This window comes from Physeter macrocephalus, chromosome 21, assembly GCF_002837175.3.
Source record: "Physeter macrocephalus isolate SW-GA chromosome 21, ASM283717v5, whole genome shotgun sequence".
Taxonomy (NCBI): Eukaryota; Metazoa; Chordata; class Mammalia; order Artiodactyla; family Physeteridae; genus Physeter; species Physeter macrocephalus.
Window position 1 is genome coordinate 31,729,702 of NC_041234.1, and position 20,450 is coordinate 31,750,151.

General features: G+C 41.4%; 1 long non-coding RNA gene across 1 annotated transcript in view; it reads left to right on the plus strand.

The window, feature by feature from the left end:
* LOC102989143 (uncharacterized) overlaps positions 1-20,450 on the plus strand; it is a 69,895-nt gene that overhangs the window by 38,886 nt on the left and 10,559 nt on the right. Inside the window, exons 4-5 of the long non-coding RNA XR_002890737.3 lie at positions 14,902-15,079; positions 17,714-17,890. This is a non-coding gene — a long non-coding RNA (uncharacterized lncRNA). The remainder of the gene's footprint in view (positions 1-14,901; positions 15,080-17,713; positions 17,891-20,450) is intronic.

Below are 20,450 nucleotides of genomic sequence, written 5' to 3' on the forward strand. Positions count from 1 at the left end.
CCCTCTCGGTGGTCACAAAGCACAGAGGTGATCTCCCTGTGCTATGCGGCAGCTTCCCACTAGCTATCTAATTTACATTTGGTAGTGTATATATGTCCCTGCCACTCTCTCACTTTGTCACAGCTTACCCTTCCCAAGCATCTTTCTATTGGAAGGTGTAAAATTGTTGTCTCTTCATATGAACTACTTGTTGCCCTCCTTTGATCCAGCAATTCTATTTATAGTTCTAGAAATTCATCCTAAGGCAATAATCATGTATTTTCACAGAGATTTAAGTTTAGGTGTCTTCATTACAGGTTTGTTATTAACACCAAGAAATTGGGAATACCCCAAACTCCAACCATGGGTGTTGGAGAAAGAAATGATACCTCCAAAGTGTGGAATGCTAGAGGATCATTAAAAACAATACTAAAGATGATTAAGATACTCCTGAGACATAGCAAGCAAATGAAACATGTGGGTCCAAGATTGAGGTCTAGATTAGAGGAGGAACTGGTAGTGAAGTGGTTTTAACAGGACCAAGTTCAAGGTAAGACCAGAAGGTCTGTGTCGTACTATAGTAAACAAGTGCTTGGGTTCTAGTTCAGACCTGAAAGACATGGATGTTGTAATATTTAACAAAGATCCATATTCAAGGTAAGACCAGAGGGGCATTGGTGGTGAATGGCTTATTAGAAGCCTAGGTTCTAGATCAAAGAGAGAGGAGCATTGATGGGGAAATAGTTAAAAGAGGCCTAGGTTTAAGATCATAGCCAAGAAACACTGATGGTGGAGGAGTTAATAGACAGGAAAAATTGAATCCTAGACTAGGGATCCATTAATGGTGGGCAGGTTAACAGTGGTCAAATTTTAAGATCTATTACAGAGGAACACTGTTGGTGGAAAAGTTAACAGTAGCCCACGATTTGACATCTAGACAAGAGAGTCATAGACTATTGAAGAGTGTTGAAAAATAATCATTTGATCTAAGAAAGGATTGGAAAATTTTATGTGAGCTAAATTTTAGGATTATAATCTGGGAAGAGCATCACAGAAAACTGAGAACTGTTCCACCGGTTAGAAGTCAAGCCACAGTTACATAAGTTTTTTGAGACAGAGGGCTGTACATTAAATGACATATTATTGACTGTTTACATAATCCAGATCTAAGTGTCAGCCTGGTGGGTCATGTGACCCCTTACAAGATCAAGAAGGAATGTTTTTTTTTAAGGAGTTGTCTTGCTGATGCTAGGAGAATGTTCCTCTTTATGGTTGAGCAGGTACTCCTGCCAATGGGGGAGGTTTGGTCGATGCATAATGCAGATACACAACACACAGTCGGGGGGAGGGAGGAGGCCAAAGGGCAGAGAAGAATTTTTATGTCTAAATTTTTCTTGTCTTGCCATAAAGTATGAATTTTGTTTCACATGAGTTAACAGAGTCCTAGTTTAGATCACGGGTTCTACTTGTAGAAGCATTAATAATGAAAGAATTAACAGAGGCCTGGGGTCAACATCAGCTCACAGGGACATTAATGGTGGATGAGTTAACAGAGAGTTGGGTTTGAGGTCTACAAAGAACTCTTTTGCTGGAATAATTAACAGAGTTTTGGATTTAAGTTTATAATAGAGGGTCTTTGATGGTGAAAATATTGAGAGGAACCTAGGTTCAAGATGAGATTAGAGGAGCATTTGAACCAAGTCCCCCTAAAACAGAGTTCCCCCACCAAGTTTTTGATTAACATCTCTATCTAAAATTTTATTCCCTTCTTGTCCTGTCCCTGTTCCCCTCAGGATAGAGGAATATCAAAAAAGGGGGGGGGATTGAAACTGAGCAGGACCCTGCAGGAACTTCCTGGCTACAAAAGCCCCTCTTTGTCCCCTGTTTCTTGTTTGTAGAAAAAGACTTTAGTCTCCTAGACCTTCTCTGAGCTCCAAAGAGCAGACTCAAGCAGTTACTAATTAGGGAAGTGAGGGAATGCTGAAACAAAGGAAAATCAGTCAATAAACAATAGTTCAGTGACAAAACAGAGTCCTAGTTCCTCCTCAAGGGATATACATAACAATCTGACACATATCTTTGAGTTGTTCGGTGGGAACTAAAACACTCTACTCAGGTGAGGGATGATGACTACATGCTGAGCACAAGCACTAGACCCCAGACTGGTTGGAACCAGAAGCTTGATGAGTAAGATTTCTGAAACATCACCCTATTACCATACCACCAACAACCAATCAGAAGAAAGTCCATGAGCTGATCACACACCCTGCAATCCCCAACCCTAATGTTGCTTTAAAAACCCTTCCCTGAAAGCCATGGGAAGTTCTGGTCTTTTGAGCATGAGCTGCCCCTTCTCCTTGCTTGGCATCTTCAATTAATTCTGTACTTTCCTTCACCATAACCTGATGTCAGTAGTGCTGCACAGTAGGCAAGCAGACCCAAGTTTGGTGTGGTAACACACTGATGGTTGAAAATATAATACAAGCATTGATTTGAGGTCAAACCAAGTAGAACTTTATGGTGAAATTTGTTCCATATGTCCAGGAACAAGATCCAGACCAGAGGAGTATTGATGGTAGAAGAATTCACAAAGTCACAGATTTAAGAATCACAGGCCATTAATATTGGAAAAGTTAACAGAGACCTGAATCAGAAGGTCAGTGATGTGGGAATTGTTAACAATTGTGGCAGATTGTTATATTAATGTATTTCATGCCTTCCAATGAGTCACTCCTCCTGGTATCCAAACTCTTCTGTAGTCACTTGAAGGGGTCCAGAACTGAGATTGGACCATAGCAGCATAAATGGTGGAAAATTTAATAAATATCCAACTTTTCAGTCTGTCCAGGGGGGCATTAACGTTAGAACCATTAACAAGTGCTTGAATTGACAATAAAAGCAGAGAGGCAGTGATGGTGGAAGAGAGCTCCGAGACCTAGGCTTTGAGATTTAGACCAAAGAGCCATTGATAGTGGAAGAGTTAAGAGTCGCCTAAATTTGCAATCAAAGCAGAGGGGCACAGTGGGGGAAGTATTAATAGAGGCCTAGGATTTGATATCTAGATTAGGGGATCATTGCTGATAGAACTGTTAGCAGAAGGGTTCAAAATCTAGACTAGAGGGCTTTGGTAGCAAAATCATGACCAGGATAGGAAGTCAGTGCAGAGGGATAATGGTGGTGGAAGAGTAAAAATAAGCCCAAGTTCAAGTCAACAACAGATGGTGGAAGAGTTAACAGAGACAAGTGTTTGAGTTCACAAAGGAAAATTGTCAGTGGATGAATAACAGAGGCCTGGATCAGAGTAGCAATGATGGTGGAATAGTTGAAGAATGCTGGGATTGAAGTCATCGATGGTGGAAATATTAACAGAGGCCCAGGTTTAGGTTATAGTGGAGCGCTAGTAATGATGGGATACTTAACAGAAGCCTGAATTTTAGGTCAAACCAGGGAGGTATTAATGATTAAATAGTTAACAGGGGCCCAGGTGCCAAAGCAGAACAAAGGTGTTGTATTAATCTGGGTTCTTCAGAGAAACAGAACTGATTGTGTGTGTGTGTGCGTGTGTGTGTGCCTGTGCGCGTGCGTGCATGCATACATAAAAAGATTTACTATAAAGTAATTGGCTTACACAGTTATGGAGGCTGACAAGGCCCAAGATCTGCAGTCAGAAAGCTGGAAACCCAGGAGAGCCAACGGTCTAAGTTCCAGTCCCAGTGCACAAGACTGATGTCCAGCTCAAAGACAGGCTGAGAGAGTGAATTCTCCTTTACTGAGTCTTTTCTTCTATTCAGGCCTTCAAGAGATTGGATAGGGCCCACCCACTTTAGGGAGGGTAATCTACTTTTCTTGTCTACAATTCAATTGTTAATCTCATCCAGAAACACTCTCAGACACTCCCAGAATAGTGTTTAACCAGTCATGGCCCAGTCAAATTAATATATAAAATTAACCATCACAGGGTCATTGATAGATGAAGAATGAACAGGGGCCCAAGTTTAGGATCAGGCGAGAAAGGCTGTTGGTTTGATGTTGGCATAGTTAACAGTCTAGTTCAGAATCAAGGGACACTGATTGTATAAAAGTGAATGTAAGCACAGTTTCAAGGTCTAGAATAGAGAGTTACTGATGGAATAATTTGAAGATGCCCAAGCTAAAGGTCATTTCAGAGCAGCATAGATGGTACAATACTAAAAAGAGGCTTGATATCAAAATGACAAGAGATAACAAGTGTTGGTGAGAGTGTGGAGAAAAGGAAACATTTATACATTGTTTGTGGGAATGGGAATTGGTATAGCCACTATGGGGAAAAGAATGGAGATTCCTCAAAAATTGATCCAGTATTCTCACTTCTGGGTATATACCCAAAGGCAATGAAATCAGGGTCTCGAAGAAGTATCTGTACTCCCATGTTCATTGCAGCATTATTCACAATAGCCAAGGTATAGAAACAACCTAAGTGCCTGTTGACAGATGAATGGATAAAGAAAATGCACACACACACACACACACACACACACACACACACAGGAATATTATATGGCAATAAAAAGAAGGAAATCCTGCCACTTGCAACAACATGGATGAACCTGAAGGACATTATGCTTAGGGAAATAAACCAGACAGAGAAAGACAAATACTGTATGGTATCACTTATATGTGGAATATAAAATAATCGAACTTATAGAAACAGAGAGTAGAATGGTGGTTGCCAGGGGCTGGGGGTAGGGGAAATGGGGAGATGTAGGTCAAAGGGTTCAAACTTTCAGTTATAAGATGAATATGTTCTGGGGATCTAATTTACAGCATAGTAACTATAGTTAATAATACTACATTGTATACTTGAAAGTTGCTAAGAAAGTGGATCTTAACTGTTCTTACCACACCAAAAAAAAAGTAACTATGTGAGGTGATGGATGTGTAAATTAACTTAATTGTGGTGCTCATTCACACACACACACACACACACACACACACATATATATGTCTCATCACGTGCATTCCTTAAATATATATACTTTCTGTTTCTCAATTATACCTCAATAAAGCTGGGGAAAAAACTGAGAGGCTTGAGTTCAAGTTCAGACCTGAAAAGCTGGATATTAAAATATTTAACAATGACCCAGATTCAAGGTTAGACTAGAAGGGCATTAATGGAAGAATAGTTAACAGATGCATGAGTTACACGTGGGTCAGAGGAAGAGCATTGATGGTGGAACAGATAACAGGTATCCAGGTTCAGTATCAGTCCAGAGAGAATCTGAAGGTAACAGCATTAATTCTAGGCCCTGAGTTGAGAAGAGCATTGATAATAGAATTTGTAACAGAGGTTCATGATTTTAGATCTATACCAAATGGGCACTGATTTTGAAATAATTCACAGACCAGTTTGAAGTCAGACCAGAAGAAAACTGATAGAGGTAGATAAATCAGAGGCCTGGAATTTGAGATCTAGACCAGAAGGTAATTTGTGGTGGAGGAGTTAACAGGGGCCTGGGATTAAGGTCAGTCCACAGAGACATTGATGGTACAATAGTTAAAAAATACTTGAGTTTGAGGTCTGTCCAGAGGGGATTCATGTTGGAAGAGGTAACAGAGGCTCTGGGTTTGAAGTTATAGCTGAGGGACACTGATGGAGGCATAGTTAACAGAAATTCAAGGAGTATTTTTAAAACTTAATTAATTAATTAATTTTTGGCTGCACTGGGTCTTCATTGCTGCGCGGGCTTTCTCTAGTTGCAGTGAGTGGGGGCTGCTCTTTGTTGTGGTGCACGGGCTTCTCACTGCAGTGGCTTCTCTTGTTGCGGAGCACAGGCTCTAGATGCAGTGGGCTTCAGTAGTTGTGGCACACGGGCTCAGTAGTTGTGGCTTGCAGGCTCTAGAGTGCAGGCTCAGTAGTTGTGGTGCATGGGCCTAGTTGCTCTGCGGCATGTGGGATCTTCCCGAACCAGGGCTCGAACCCGTGTCCCCTGCATTGGCAGGCGGATTCTTAACCACTGCACCACCAGGGAAGTCCCCAGAAGTTCAAGGGGTATTAATGGTGGTAGTTTAAAGTGACCTGGCTTCAAGGTCACAGCAGATGGATATTCACAGTGGAGAAGTTGACAGAGGTCTTTCTCAGTTTCAAAGTGGAGAGTCATTGATGAGGGAATTAACGGAGGCCCAGGATTTGAAGCCTAGACCCAAGGGTATTTATTGTTTTGTATTGCACTAATTATTAAAGGGTTAATTAGGATGGTTTCAAGTTCTAGGTGGAGTAGTTTAGAGAGGCTGACTTTGAGGTCAGTCTAGAATATCAGAGATACTGGAAGACTTAATGAGGCATTAATTCTCATTACAATACAGAGGGGAATTGATCAAGGACAAGATAATAGAACCAAGGACAAATTCTAAAAAAGAAGGAAATTGATGGTAATTGAGTTAACAGAGACCCAAATTGGAGGTCAGTTTAGGGGGACAGTGAAGATAGAAGAGTTGTTTGATGCTTGGGATTTGGTATCCTGACCAAAATGAAATTGATGTTGGGATAGTTAACATAGGGCCAGATACAAGGTTAGAAGCAGAGGGGTATTGATGGTGGTATTGTTAATAGAAGTCTGAATTCAAGATTTACACCAAAAGAGCTTTTATGCTGGAATAGGGCTGGAATTGACATGAGACCAGAAAGCTATTAATGGCACAATATTTAAGAGACCTGGGTTTAAGGTTAGACCAGAAAGGTGTTGATGGTGAAAGTGTTAAATGAAGTACAGTTGGGATGTCAGATCCATTAGTGGTGAAATAGATAAGACAGTCTCAGGTTTATGGTTAGGAATACAAAACAGGTGATGGTAGAATAGTTTGTAGAAGTCCAGATTCATGGTGAAAGCAAAGGGATTTAGATGGTGGCTCTTCAATGTGGCAGAGCCTACCCCTTCCTGTCACTCTTGGTCTGAACATTACCACCTGCAGCCCTCCTATTGGCTTCAGTGCTGGTACCACTTCTGCTAGCCCCGGGGTCACTGCCTCACATTGGGGCTTCATATTGGCAAGGCCTGTCCCTGCCCATCACTCACAACCCAGGAGTCACTGCTGTCTAGGCTTTCCATTGGTCCTTTAGTGGTGTCAGGGTATGCCCTCAGTCTGTCACTCACAGCCCTAGCATTACAATTTCCATTGAGTCTTCAATGCCATCATAACCTGACCTGGCCTGTCACTCACAGGCCCAGCATTACCACCCTCCATGTCTCTTATTGGTACTTAGACCCAGTGTCACCTCCCCCCCAACCTCCCATTGGACCTTCAATAGGATAAAGCCTGCCTCTGCCTGTCAGTCACAGCCCTTGTGTCCACCTCCTCCAGAATTTCCATTGGTCCTTCAGTGCTGGCAGGGCCCACCTCACCTGACCGTCAAACCCCAGCACTGCCATCCTTCAGGTCTACCATTGATTCTTCAATGCTAATAAAGGCAACCCTCACTTGTCACTTGCAGCCACAGGGTCAGCACCCTCCAGGACTCCTGTTGACGCTTTCATTTTGGCAGGACCCGCCCAGTCTGTCAGCACCAGCGTTACCACTTTCCAGGCCTCCCATTGGCTTTTCAATGTGACAGAGCCCATCCCAGGCTGTCATTCAGAGTGCTAGTGTCACATTCTCACTGCCTTCTGAGCCTCCCGTTGGCCCTTCAGTGGGGCAGAGTCAACTCCTGCTTGTCACTTATAGCCCAAGCATAACTGTCCCTCAGGGCTTCCATTGTCTTCCCAGTGTCTATCCTTGCCTGGCACTTTCAGCCTAGTATTGTCACTGGCCAAGCTTTCCATTGGCCCTTCAAATGAGTACAGTTCACCTCTGCCTGTAACTCACAGTGTTAATATCCTCCAGCCTCCCATTGGGCCCTCTGAGATCTTCCAAGGCCAGTCTTTGCCTATCACTTACAATCTTTCTGCCCCTGGAATCCCAAAGTCTCAGAATTAACAGAAGTCAGAACAGATTCAATATTCAGATTCAAGAATACACTTGATCTATACTGATGATGGAAAAGTGGACTCATAATTTGAGACCCATACTTTGATTACAAAAGAATTAACAAAGTCACAGTTTTATGATCCATAGCAGGGAGTCATTGATTGTGAAATGGTTGCATGAGATCTACGTTTGATGCTCAGGCAAGAGGAGTATTGCTAGTAGAAGTGTTAAGAGAAACCTGGACTCTTTGCATACTTTAGAGGGGTTGTTTTAGGGGGAACATTAACAATACCAAAGATACAGTTTAGACCTTAGTGATATTGATGGTGGAAGAGTTAACAGATTCATGAGTCTAAAAAACAGAGAAGCATTGATGGTGGAAGAATTGATAGCTAATTTGATTTAAGATCTAGATCAGATGGGCATTGATATTGGAAAAGTTAGCAGGGGCATTGTTTCTTTGTCACATGTGGTAAGTTTAAAATGGCCACAATCCTTTGCTGCTTCTCCCATTCTTACATTGGGTTGACCTTGTTACTTACTTTGACTAGTAGAATGTTGCAGAAGTGATGTCATGCTTGTTATAGCCCAAATCTCAAGAGTTTCAGATTTGCAGTTTCTGACTTCACTCTCGTAGAACTCTTCCTCCATTATGTAAAGAACCCCAGGATGGAAATCCAAGTGGAGAAGAGAGGCCCAGCGATTCTAGCCATTACAGCCATCCCAGGTGAGGCCCCAGACATGAGAGAGAGGTCTTCCTGGACCTTCCGGCTGACTGCTGCTGCATATGTGAGCCCATGTGAGGACAGCAGAGGAATCACCCAGTCAATCCTCAGAATCCTTAAAAATAATACATTGTTGTTTTAAGTCACTAAGTTTTGTGGTCATTTGTTACACAGCAATATATAACTGAAATCTCATATCAGAGGAGTTTAAATGGTGGAATTGTTATTAGAGGACAAGGACAAGCCAGGGTCCATTGATGGTCCAGAAAGACATTGGTAATACAATAATTGATAGGACTTGGGTTTGATTTCAAGATCACAGGGGCAATGATTGTGGAAGAGTTAACATACACCTAGGCTGAATTTCAACCAAATGATCACCAACAGTGGAATAATTTTAAAAGGCTGAAGTTAAAGTTCAGACCAGAGGAGCCTTGATGGTAGAACATTTAGGAAAGTCCCAGGATTCAAGATCTCTACCAGTGATATATTGATATGGAAAACATAACAGTAGCCCTGGTTCAAGGTGAAATCAGAAGGAACTTAATGGCGGAAAAGTTAATAGAAACCTTAATTAAGTTAATAGTAACTTTTGAAAGTTTTGCTTAGTAGCTACTACCCAAATAATGTCAGGAAGTTACAAACAGGGAAAAAGATGGAGAATAAAGTGAGGGAGCATATGTATATAAGCAAAGGGTTGTGATTAGATATGAATAAGGCATTATTTGTATTGGAGAACTAATTAGAACACAGTGGAACAGAAGCTACTTGATTTCATCTAATTTAAGCTACCATCAATTGTAAGATGCAACATTATTTTATGTACCTCTAAGGAAGAAAAATCCCTCTGCTAATGGAACCATTTCTTGCCATTAATAGTAAAACAACCTGATTTTACAGATGTTACAGTGTGAATAAAAATGTGTGTCCTTGGGCTTCCCTGGTGGCGCAGTGGTTGAGAGTCTGCCTGCCGATGCAGGGGGCACAGGTTCGTGCCCCGGTCCGGGAAGATCCCACATGCCGCGGAGGGGCTGGGCCCGTGAGCCATGGCCGCTGAGCCTGCGCGTCCGGAGCCTGTGCTCCGCAGCGGGAGAGGCCACAACAGTGAGAGGCCTGCATACCACACACACACACAAAACATGTGTGTCCTTAATAGAATGAAACATGACATTTTTGGGGAACTTGTGTAATGCAAGTTTAGATGCATGGGTGAATCTTTTTTTTAAAATTAATTGTTGGGTCTTAAATTAAGTGTTGGGTCTTCGTTTCTGTGCAAGGGCTTTCTCTAGTTGTGGCAAGTGGGGGCCACTCTTCATCGCGGTGCGCGGGCCTCTTACTATTGTGGCCTCTCTTGTTGTGGAGCACAGGCTCCAGACGCGCAGGCTCAGTAGTTGTGGCTCACGGGCCTATTTGTTCCATGGCATGTGGGATCTTCCCAGACTAGGGCTCGAACCTGTGTCCCCTGCATTGGCAGGCAGACTCCCAACCACTGTGCCACCAGGGAAGCCCCCCCATGGGTGAATCTTGACTATGTTAGGCTTTGTTTGTCAGGCTGCTCACTGTAAAATTTTTCTCATTCAATAGAATTTAGAGATATGAAAACCAAGATCTAAAAGTAGAGGTTAAAGTGTGGGGCATCTTTTAATGTTGACCATAATGTAATAGCTTGTATTGGACTAACTCTCTTGCTAAAACAACTATAAATGCTGGATAAATACATACAAAACTTGTCTGAAGGTACTGGAAGCCCACCAATGCATGCAGGACTTGAGGAGCTACAATTCTTGAGAGAAGGGAAGCACATGGAGTTCTACTTTTACTTTGGTATTTTCCAAATGGCAGTGCAAGAAAATAAGAGGGAATAGAGACCATTCAGAAAGTGACTAGCTTGCCAAAACAGTTGGGATTAAGAAGCAGAAAATCTCAGAGAGGAAGGAACTGCAGAGAGAGAGCCAAAATATCTGTGTACAAATACCTCTTTGTCTGACTCTAAGCTCTATGTGTGCAGGGCAAGATTCCAAGAAACCCAATAGAAAACTGTAGATTGGAGAGTGAAGAGATGAGTGGAGATTTTCGTAGCTATTTGGTACTAGAGAAGCAAAAGATGGAGTTCAAGCCCCACCAAGGTAGAGAGGCCCTGGCATGCACTCTAGGCTTTCAGTTGAGACCCAGAAGAGCCATGCCCTTGGACTAAGAGCTACAGTTTAGTAGTAAGGGTTACACCCTATGAGTGAGGTATAAGTGGAATAGACCAGCCTCAACAAAGCCTAAAATCAAGTCTCAACGGGATCGATGTGATTTCACCAGATTCTATCTGCAGCCAGAAGAAAACTATGATTAATATGTTCAAGAATATGGAGGGAAAGATGGACAAATAGATGTAAAGATGGAAAAATTTAACAGAGAACTACGATCACTAAGGAAAGGATCAAATGGACATGCTAGAACCCAAAATTCTAATATCTGTGATTAAGAACTCATTGGAAGGGCTTAACTTTAGACTGAACACAGTAGAAAACAGGAATAATGAACTAGAAGACAGGACAATAGAAAATATACAAAAGTAGCCCAAAGAGAAAAAAGAATAAAGTATAACAGTATAAAAGACATAAATGAAAGAGAGCTATGGTGGAACAGCTCCTCCACAGTGCCCTGGTGACCTTGTATGTATCCACATAGGCCACATAGACAAGGCTGGAACTAGAGCTGAATCTATGTCTTGGCAGAATGACTGTATTGTTCATGGAAAATGAGAGCATGAGAGGCTTGTGAGGAGCTCCTATAGGGTCATTTCCCACTTGCCTCCCTATCTCCTCTGGGAGGGCACTTCTCTCTCACAGCAGGTTCTAATGAGGTATGAAGTTTTCTGCCTCACTCCCTTAAGGTAGAGCTGCAGGCTATAAAACTTCTTAGCTGCAGCATGGCTATAGGTTTCTCAGTAACAGAGTGTCCCATCCTTCCTCTTGCAGTCATCAGGCCCCTTTGTTTTGGTGTTGCCATGCACAGGGTCTTAGGGAGCTGTAATCTTTGGTTGATCCTTTTGTTTGCTGTCTAAGTAAGTAATAAACAGTCTGAATCTAGAAGGGGCTAATTGTTTCTTTACAGGCTGAATATGTCAGGCCTTGGCCTGGCCTTGCCTTGTGCTTGACAAGAGGATAGAGAGAATGGGGACAGAAGTAATATTTGTAGAAATATTGAGTATTTTCCAACACTAATGGAAGTCATCAGCCCACAGTTTCAGGAAGCACACCAAACCCTAAGTACTAAACACAAATAAAACTACATCTAAGTAGACTTATACTACTAGGAATACTAAATATTAAAGTTATTTAATCTGATCCCAAATGGAAGCAAGAAACATAGAAAGGAGTGAAGAAGCACAGAAAGGCTGAACATAAAAAAGTGAAAATATATATGCAATGCAAACACTAATAGAAAGCTGTTGTAGTTATAACAATAGCAAAGAAAGTAGGCTGTAAGGTAGAAGTAATGCTAAAGATAAAGAGGGAAATTTCATAATGATAAAAGGGTCAATTCAAGAGAAGATAGAACAATTCTAAAATTTTAATCTACCTGCATTATTAGTTTTTGTTGCTGCTGTAACAAATTACCACAAACTTAGCTGCTTAAAGCAACACCCATTTATTACTTCACAGTTTCCATGGGGCAGAAGTCCAGGCAAAGTGCGGTTAAGCTGGGTTCTCTTCTTAGGGTTTCATAAGGTTGAAATTATGGTGTTGGCAGTGCTGTGTACCTTTCTGGAGGCTCTAGGGAAGAATCTACTTCCAAAGTCATTCAGTTTGTTGTCATAATTCACTTCTTTTTCACATGGTCCCCTCCATCTTTAAGCTGACAATAGCATGGCAACTTCTTTCTGTGCTTTGAATCTCTGACTTTCCCTTCTGCCTTCCTCTTCCAACCCCCTCCCCCGGTATCTGCTTTTAAGGGCTTATGTAATTACGCTGGGCCCATATGGGTAATCTGGGATAATCTCTCTAAATTAAGATCAACTGATTAATAATATTAATTACATCTGTAAAGTCCCTTTTGTCATGTAACAAAACATGCATGTGCATGGCAACTCATCATATTTAGTTTCTGGGGATTAGGACAGGACATCTTTGCGGGTCCATTATTCTGCCTACTACATCACCTAATAACATAGGTTCAAAATATATAAAGTGAAAGCTGATAGAATTACAAGATGAAATAGACAAATCCACAACATAGAGATTTTAACACACCTCTCTCAGTAATAGAATAAACAGAAAAAAAATCAGACATGTTTTAGAAGAGTTGAACATCACAATTAACCAACTTCATATAATTAGCACAACTTCATGTAATTACTACACCCAACAACTGAAGAATTCAGTCTTTTCAGGTGCACAAGGAGCATTTATCCAAATAGAACCCATGTTGGGGACTTCCCTGGTGGCGCAGTGGTTAAGAATCTGCCTGCCCGTGCAGGGGACACAGGTTTGAGCCCTGGTCCGGGAAGATCCCACATGCCGTGGAGCAACTAAGCCCGTGCACCACAACTACTGAGCCTGTGCTCTAGAGCCCACGAGCCACAGCTACTGAAGCCCGCGTGCCTAGAGCCCATGCTCCACAACAAGAGAAACCACCACAATGAGAAGCCTGCGCACCGCAACGAAGAGTAGCCCCTGCTCGCTGCAACCAGAGAAAGCCTGTGTGCAGCACCGAAGACCGAAAGCAGCCATAAATAAATAAGTAAATTTATTTTAAAAAAAGAACCCATGTTGGTCCATAAAGAAAGTCTCAACAAATTTCAAAGGATGAAGTTATACAGTGTATATTCTCTGACCACAATGGAATTAAACTACATGTCTATAACAGATAACTAGAAAATCCTCAGATGTTTGAAAATAAGCCATGCACTTGTAAATAACCCATGGATCAAGAACAAATCACAGTAGAAATTAGAAAATATCTTGGACCACATGATACCATCTCACTGATGCAGAAAAACCATTTGACAAAATCCAATATTCTTTCATGATAAAAACACTCAACAAACTAGGAATAGAAGGGAACTCCCTCAACCTGATAAAGGACATTTATAGAAAACCCACAGCTACTGTCATACTCAATAGTGAGACTGAAAGCATTTCCCTAAGATCAGGAACAAGACAAGGAGGCCCACTTTTGCCACTTTTACTAAACATTGTACTCGAAGGTCTAGCCAGAGCAATTTTCAGTCAAGAAAAAGAAATAAAAGGCACCCAAATTGGAAAGGAAGTAGACCTATTTCTATTCCCAGATGATATGATTTTATATGTGTGTGTGTGTGTGTGTGTGTGTGTGTGTATTCCTAAAGAATTCACAAAAAACTATTAGAGATCATAACTAAATTCAGCAAAGTGGCAAAATACAAAATCAACATATAAGAATCACTTGTATTTCTATACAGTGGCAATGAACAATCTGAAAAGAAAATTAAGAAAAATAATTCTATTTATAATAGGATCATGTGGAGAAATAGGAGGATGTGGAGAAATTGGACACCTACGGTGCTGATGTGGAATGTAAAATAGTGCAGCCACAGTGGAAAACAGTTTGATTGTTCCTCAAAAAGTTAAACATAGAAATACCATATGATCCAGCGATTCAACCCCTAGGTATATGCCCAATAAAACTGAAAACAGGAGTTCAAACAAAAATTTGTATACAAATGTTCATAGCAGCACTATTCACAACAGCTGAAAGGTGGAAACAACCCAAATATCTATCAACTGATGAGTATTTAAACCAAATGTGGTATAGCTCTACAATTTATCCATGAAAAGGAATGAATACTGATATCATGCCATCGCATGGATGAATCTTGAAGACATTATGCTAAGTGAAGTAAGCCAGAAACAAAAGGCCACATAGTATATGATTCTATTTATATGAAATATCCAGAATAGGCAAATCCATAGAGACAGAACGTAGATTAGTGGTAACCATGGGCTGGGGGCAGAGGGGAATGGGAAATGAGTGCTTAATGGATACGGGGTTTTCTTTTGGGGTGATGAAGAGGGTCTGGAACTAGATAGTGGTAATGGTTGCACAGCATTGTGAATGTACTAAATGACATTGAATTGTATACTTTAAAATGATTAAAATAGTAAATTTCATGTTATGTGTATTTTACCACAATAAAAAAAGGTGTTAACTCTCTCTCCCTTTCTCAACCATTGTGGTGTGTGTGCGATTGATTCTGTTCCTCGCCATGTCTTTCTTCTCACAGACTTTCAGGATCAAGTGATTCCTGGCCAAGAAACAGAAGCAGAATAGTCCCATTCCTCAGTGGATTCAGATTAAACTGATAATAAAATCAGCTACAACTTCAAGAGGAGACAGTGGAGAAGAACCAAGCTGGGTTCTTGGCACACATGAGATGGCACACATATTTATGCTATATCAAGGTCACTAGCATCTTATCATATCAAGCTGAAAACATCACTGCTATCTGGACATTTGGACATGTTTTAGTAGAAAAGTGATTTTTCTCTTTGTTTCTATGTTCTCTTTGGTTCAGTAATAAATATGTGAGAACTTTTGTTTGAAAAAAAAGGTATTAATATGAGGTACAGTGTGTGTGAATGGTGGCCACGAAGCAGAGTGAATGGAAGTGAATAAACAATGTGATTGAATGGAGGAAATCTGGGGCACAGTGGGAGGGAGTAGATTTGAATGATTGGTAGAGGAAGGAGGAATGGGAGCCATGAGGGGCGGAGTGAGCTGGAATGGAGGTGACTGACAGTGTTACACTTTATATCTGAGGGAGGCCTGTGCTTCTGGAAAGCAGTGATAGTGAAGAAATCCCCCTACCCTTTTGTGTTCCAGGAAAGGGAACTACAAAGGTCCCTGTATTAGTCGGTTCAGGCTGCCATTACAAAATACCATAGACTGGGTGGCTTAAACAACAGAAATTTATTTCTCACAGTTCTGAAGGCTGGGAAGTCCAAGATCAAGGGGTGGCTGATTTGCTTCCTGGGGAGAGCTCTCTTCCTGGCTTACAGAGAGCCACCTTCTCACTATGTCCTCACACAGCCTCTTCTTTATGTAGTTTTCTTATAAGGGCACAAATCCCATTCGACCTGAGCCCCACCCTCATGATGCCATCAAACCCTAATTACCTCCCAAAGGCCCCATTTCCAAATAATATCACATTGAGGGTTAGGGCTTTAACATATGAATTTTAGGAGGGACACAATTCAGTTCATAGCAGTCCCCAATGCTTCTGCATATTCCAAGATAAGACCTGTCCTCATCCTTCCTCATGACTCAACTATGACTCCTTTTTTACCTGCCTCTATAAAACCCCAGGTCCCCTTCCTTGCCTTTATCCCTATTGCAATAATATCCTTTAGTGTCACATGCATTTTGCCTTCACATGCCTAAGTGGTAGAGTATGATTAATATGGTATAGTGTTTAAGGTTCAGAACCTGAGCACTGGTTTGTCCCCTGTTTGTTCCTCTAGGCCTCACAGAGGCCCAGAGCCCCTCCCCTGATACCAGAGCTCTGACCCTGGTATCTTGGTCACCCCTCATCTTTCTGGGGTAGATTCCCAGGAGGAGGATGTAAAGTGGGCCTGGTGGGTCACCCTCAGGTCTGGATTCTCACCTAGTCTCTGATTAGGACCCCACCTTGCCCCAATTTCCCCTGGGCTTCTGTCTCCAACTCTCTCTGCACTTATGTTTACCGGTACCACTTTCTTCACACATCTCTTTCCCTGAGTACAGAATTGTACCCTGCCTCCCCGCCATCTGCCCCAGTGGTACCTCTCACAGAGGAGTGTACCAACCCGGGCCTTCACCTCTCCTAGCCCAATAGTGTCTATCATAAAGACTGCTTTCCTCCATCTCCCTAATGTTATCTTCTGGAGAGGACTACCACCCCATACTTTCTCCCCATCACCCCAGTGGTACCGATCTCTAGAGGAATGTATCATTCCCGGCTTTGCCTCTCTTCTTCCCAGTAATAGTTCCCAGGGAGAACTGTATTATTCCTGGCCTCCCTCCTGCATATCTGCAGTGGTATCTCCCCATGGGTGTCTGTGGTCCTCAGCTCTACATTTGTACATACAAGTTCTCATCAACCCCCCAAAATGTGAGTATAACTTGCCCATCACTAGCCTTTAGGGCTCCACTCTTACTGCAAGTTTTCAAATTCTTCCCAAAATCCCATCTCTTCTAAACTTTAAGAGGCACATTTCTCCGCTGTACAGAGTGGTAACCTTTGTAAAGATGTCTGCTCCCTTGCCGGTTTATTGGTGCGACCATTTTTCTGGCCAGCCACATACGGTCAAGGCTGTTACAGAACACTACTAGCAATGATGCTATGGGCTACTATCATCAGTGGCATTAGGAAGAGCAACTGCGCATGAGCAGGAAGAGTGACAGACTGTACCGATGGTGGGGGTCAAGGACCAAGAAAGTAGTTGTTGGAGGAAGTTGTGACTGATTTTGGAAACACCAGGCGGACCTCGCCAGAATAAGAATTCGGTTCTTAACATCAGAGCAGGGGATGAAGGAGGGCAGAGGGTTCACTCAGAATGGAAGTGAGACAGGGCTGGTGGTCTGCCGGCAGAGTGAAACGGGTGAGTGTGGGCTTTGTAAAGATGTGAACTTACTGGGTGATTACTTGGAGGGGTGCTCTGAGATGACTAATAAGAGTCTCCAGGGGTATGTGACGAGAGGTCCGTAAGCTGAGTGATGGGGTCTATGGAGTCAGTGACTGGGGTTGTGGTGTGTGTGACGGGGGGCTGTGGGATGAGTGATAGGGTCTGTAACGTAATTGATGGGTGTGTGTTGGGGGTGTGTGCGGTGGCGCATTTGTGGGGTCTGTGATGGGGGAATCTGTAGGGTGAATGATGGGGATATTTGGAGTGATGGGTGGGTTCTGTAGGGTGTGTGATGGGGGGTGGGTCTCTGGAGTCAGTATTGGGTGAGAGTGAGTGTTGGGAGGTTTATGAGGTCTGTGATAGGGTGGCGCTGTTGAATGATGGGGGTCTGTGGGAAATACAAATGTTCTTTCCCATTTTTCTTGGCTACAGCACGGACATTTTACCAGCTGGCATTTATGGATTTCTAGCCTGATGATTTGGTGAACTTTTGATATGGGTTTTCCATGCCATCCCCGACTCTTCTCTTTTCTTCTCCCCTCCTCTCAATAGATCTGCCTTTTTAGGCCACTGCCCTCGCTCCACAAGTCAGACATAACTAAATTCCAGGTAAGTTGTTATTTGCTCCTCTTCCTGCGACCTAGGTTAGGACACTTAGAAGCAAGGAAGCAGTAGTGGTTAAGAGCACAGACTCTGGAGCCAAAATGTCCTTAATAGCTTTGTGAGCTTAGGCAAGTCTCTAACCTCTCTGTGCCTTAGTTTCCCCATCTGTAAAATGGGGATGATGATGATGATGACAGTAATAATAATACCTACACCTTTATCATTGTTGTGAAGATCAATTGAGTTAATATTAGGTGTTTAGAATAATGCCTGGCACACACATAATGAGCCTTATATCTTTAGTATATTATTATTTATACCATAAAATGTATCTATATAAACACACAAAAAGTTAGGACTAGGGAAGTAGAGCAAAACTAAAGCAAAATTGAAATGTGTATATGTAGATCATAGTATCCTTCATAATTATGTTGAGCTATAGTTATTTTTCTGAGCTTTCTGGAAGCCATGACATAAAGGGAAGGAAACACAATCATTTGCTTTATTTATCTCACCCATATAAAGTGAGCCACTTCTCAGAAGCAAAGATTTCCTGACGTTGATGTTTCAAGACATTTCTCTTATGGGTTAGCCATGTCCTCATCAGCGATCCTGTGATAAATACAGGGATAGGATTGCTCTGTGTGTGACTTAACATATGTCTTCATGTCAGCCAAAGGTCTCCTGCTGAGGCAGAACTAAAGGAATGCAACTCTTCAGGAAACCAAAGCCATGACAGCACAAGGGCTCTTTATGTTCTGGCTCAATTCAGGGAGAAAACTCTGATGATCAGGAAGAATCAGTAAGCCCCATGCCTTTCAAATTATTTTCCAATACATTTTTTCTCATCTGGGACCTCAGCACAGCCTGAGCAACCCATAGGTCTGCCCTTCTCCTTTTCAAGCTTGGAATTCATGATGTCCCTGACTATATTCAGTTCTTTCCCTTCTGCCCTTTCAAAAAAATCTTTATTGTTTTGTCACTTTTTCCCCTCTCATATATATCTCATCATATAGAAGTGGCACCATAACTTCAAATTCTTTTAGGAATGTACAACCTGAAAGGAGAAAATATCTCATGACCTCACTCATCCCAAATAACCAATTCTATGGAATATTTGATTAATTTCCATCTATATACCTCTCTCTCTCTCTCCCTTGTTCTTTATGTTTACATACATATATAAACATATAGTTAACATACGTCTTCCTTTTGCTAAATTTTGCTCGTGATATACAAACTGTCTTGCAACTCCCTGTTTTTACTTTATGTAATAATATTGATAATGGTAGTAATAGTAATGATAATGATAATACAGATGATGATGAGAATGATAATATTAGTGACAGTAACAGGGGCTAACATGTAAAGAGTCTACATTGCACCAGGCACTGTACTAAGCACTTTATATGCATAACCACCTTAATCCTCACAATCACCCTAAGAAGTGAATACTATTATTATTCACATCTTACAGATGAGGAAACTGAGTCCCAGAGTGGATAAGCAAGTGGCAGTGGGGTTGCACAGCTGGTCACTGGCATAGCTGGGATAGTCCCTACTCAATGAATACTTGTTGATAGAAGATATTCCACTTGTAGGACATAGCGATTATATTTTTATTGAAGTATAGTTGACTTACAATGTTGTGCTAATTTCTGCTGTACAACACAGTGATTCAGTTATACATATATATACATTCTTTTTCATATCTTTTACATTCTGGTTTATCAAAGGATATTGACTATATTGTAGTTCCCTGTGCTATACAGTAGGACCTTGTTGTTTATCCATTCTATGTATAATAGTTTGCATCTGCTAAACCCAAACTCACAATCTATCCCTTCCTCATCCCCCATCCCCCCTTAGCAAGAACAAATTTGTTCTTTAAGGGACATCTATTTTGATTGCTCATGTTTGAATTCATTACATGGATCCAAAAGTCTACTTACTCCAATAAAAAAAAAGTCTAACCATGCCTGTAGCTACCCTTTTACTTTGACATACAAATATTAGCAGTTAATATTTACTGAAAGCTTGTTATGTGCCAGGCAGTAAGAAGAGTAACTTTTATGATTAAGCTCATTTAATTCCCCAAATAATCCAATTTGTTAGATATTATGTTTATTTTTATTTATAGGTGAAGTTATCAAAGGTTAGATAAATTAATTAATCGAGACATCTAATAAATGGGAATGCCAATATCTGAATTCAGTTCTCTCTGAGAGCAGAGCCTGAGTTCTTAAATACGAAACTATTTACCTTGCATCTTTACCTGGCAGGGAAGGAAAACAATACTTATTGATATCTCATGCTAGACATTGTGACAAATTCTTACACTTAAGTCATTATATTTAAACCTTGCAACACCCTGTGTGCCAGGTATCACTGTTGCAATTTTAAAAATTCTTATTATCTAAGTAATTTGTGTTTAAACAAAAATTTCAAAGACTCAGGAGCTGAAAACAGATATATTTTTTAACATCTTTATTGGAGTATAATTGCTTTACAATGGTGTGTTAGTTTCTGCTTTACAACAAAGTGAATCAGTTATACATATACATAT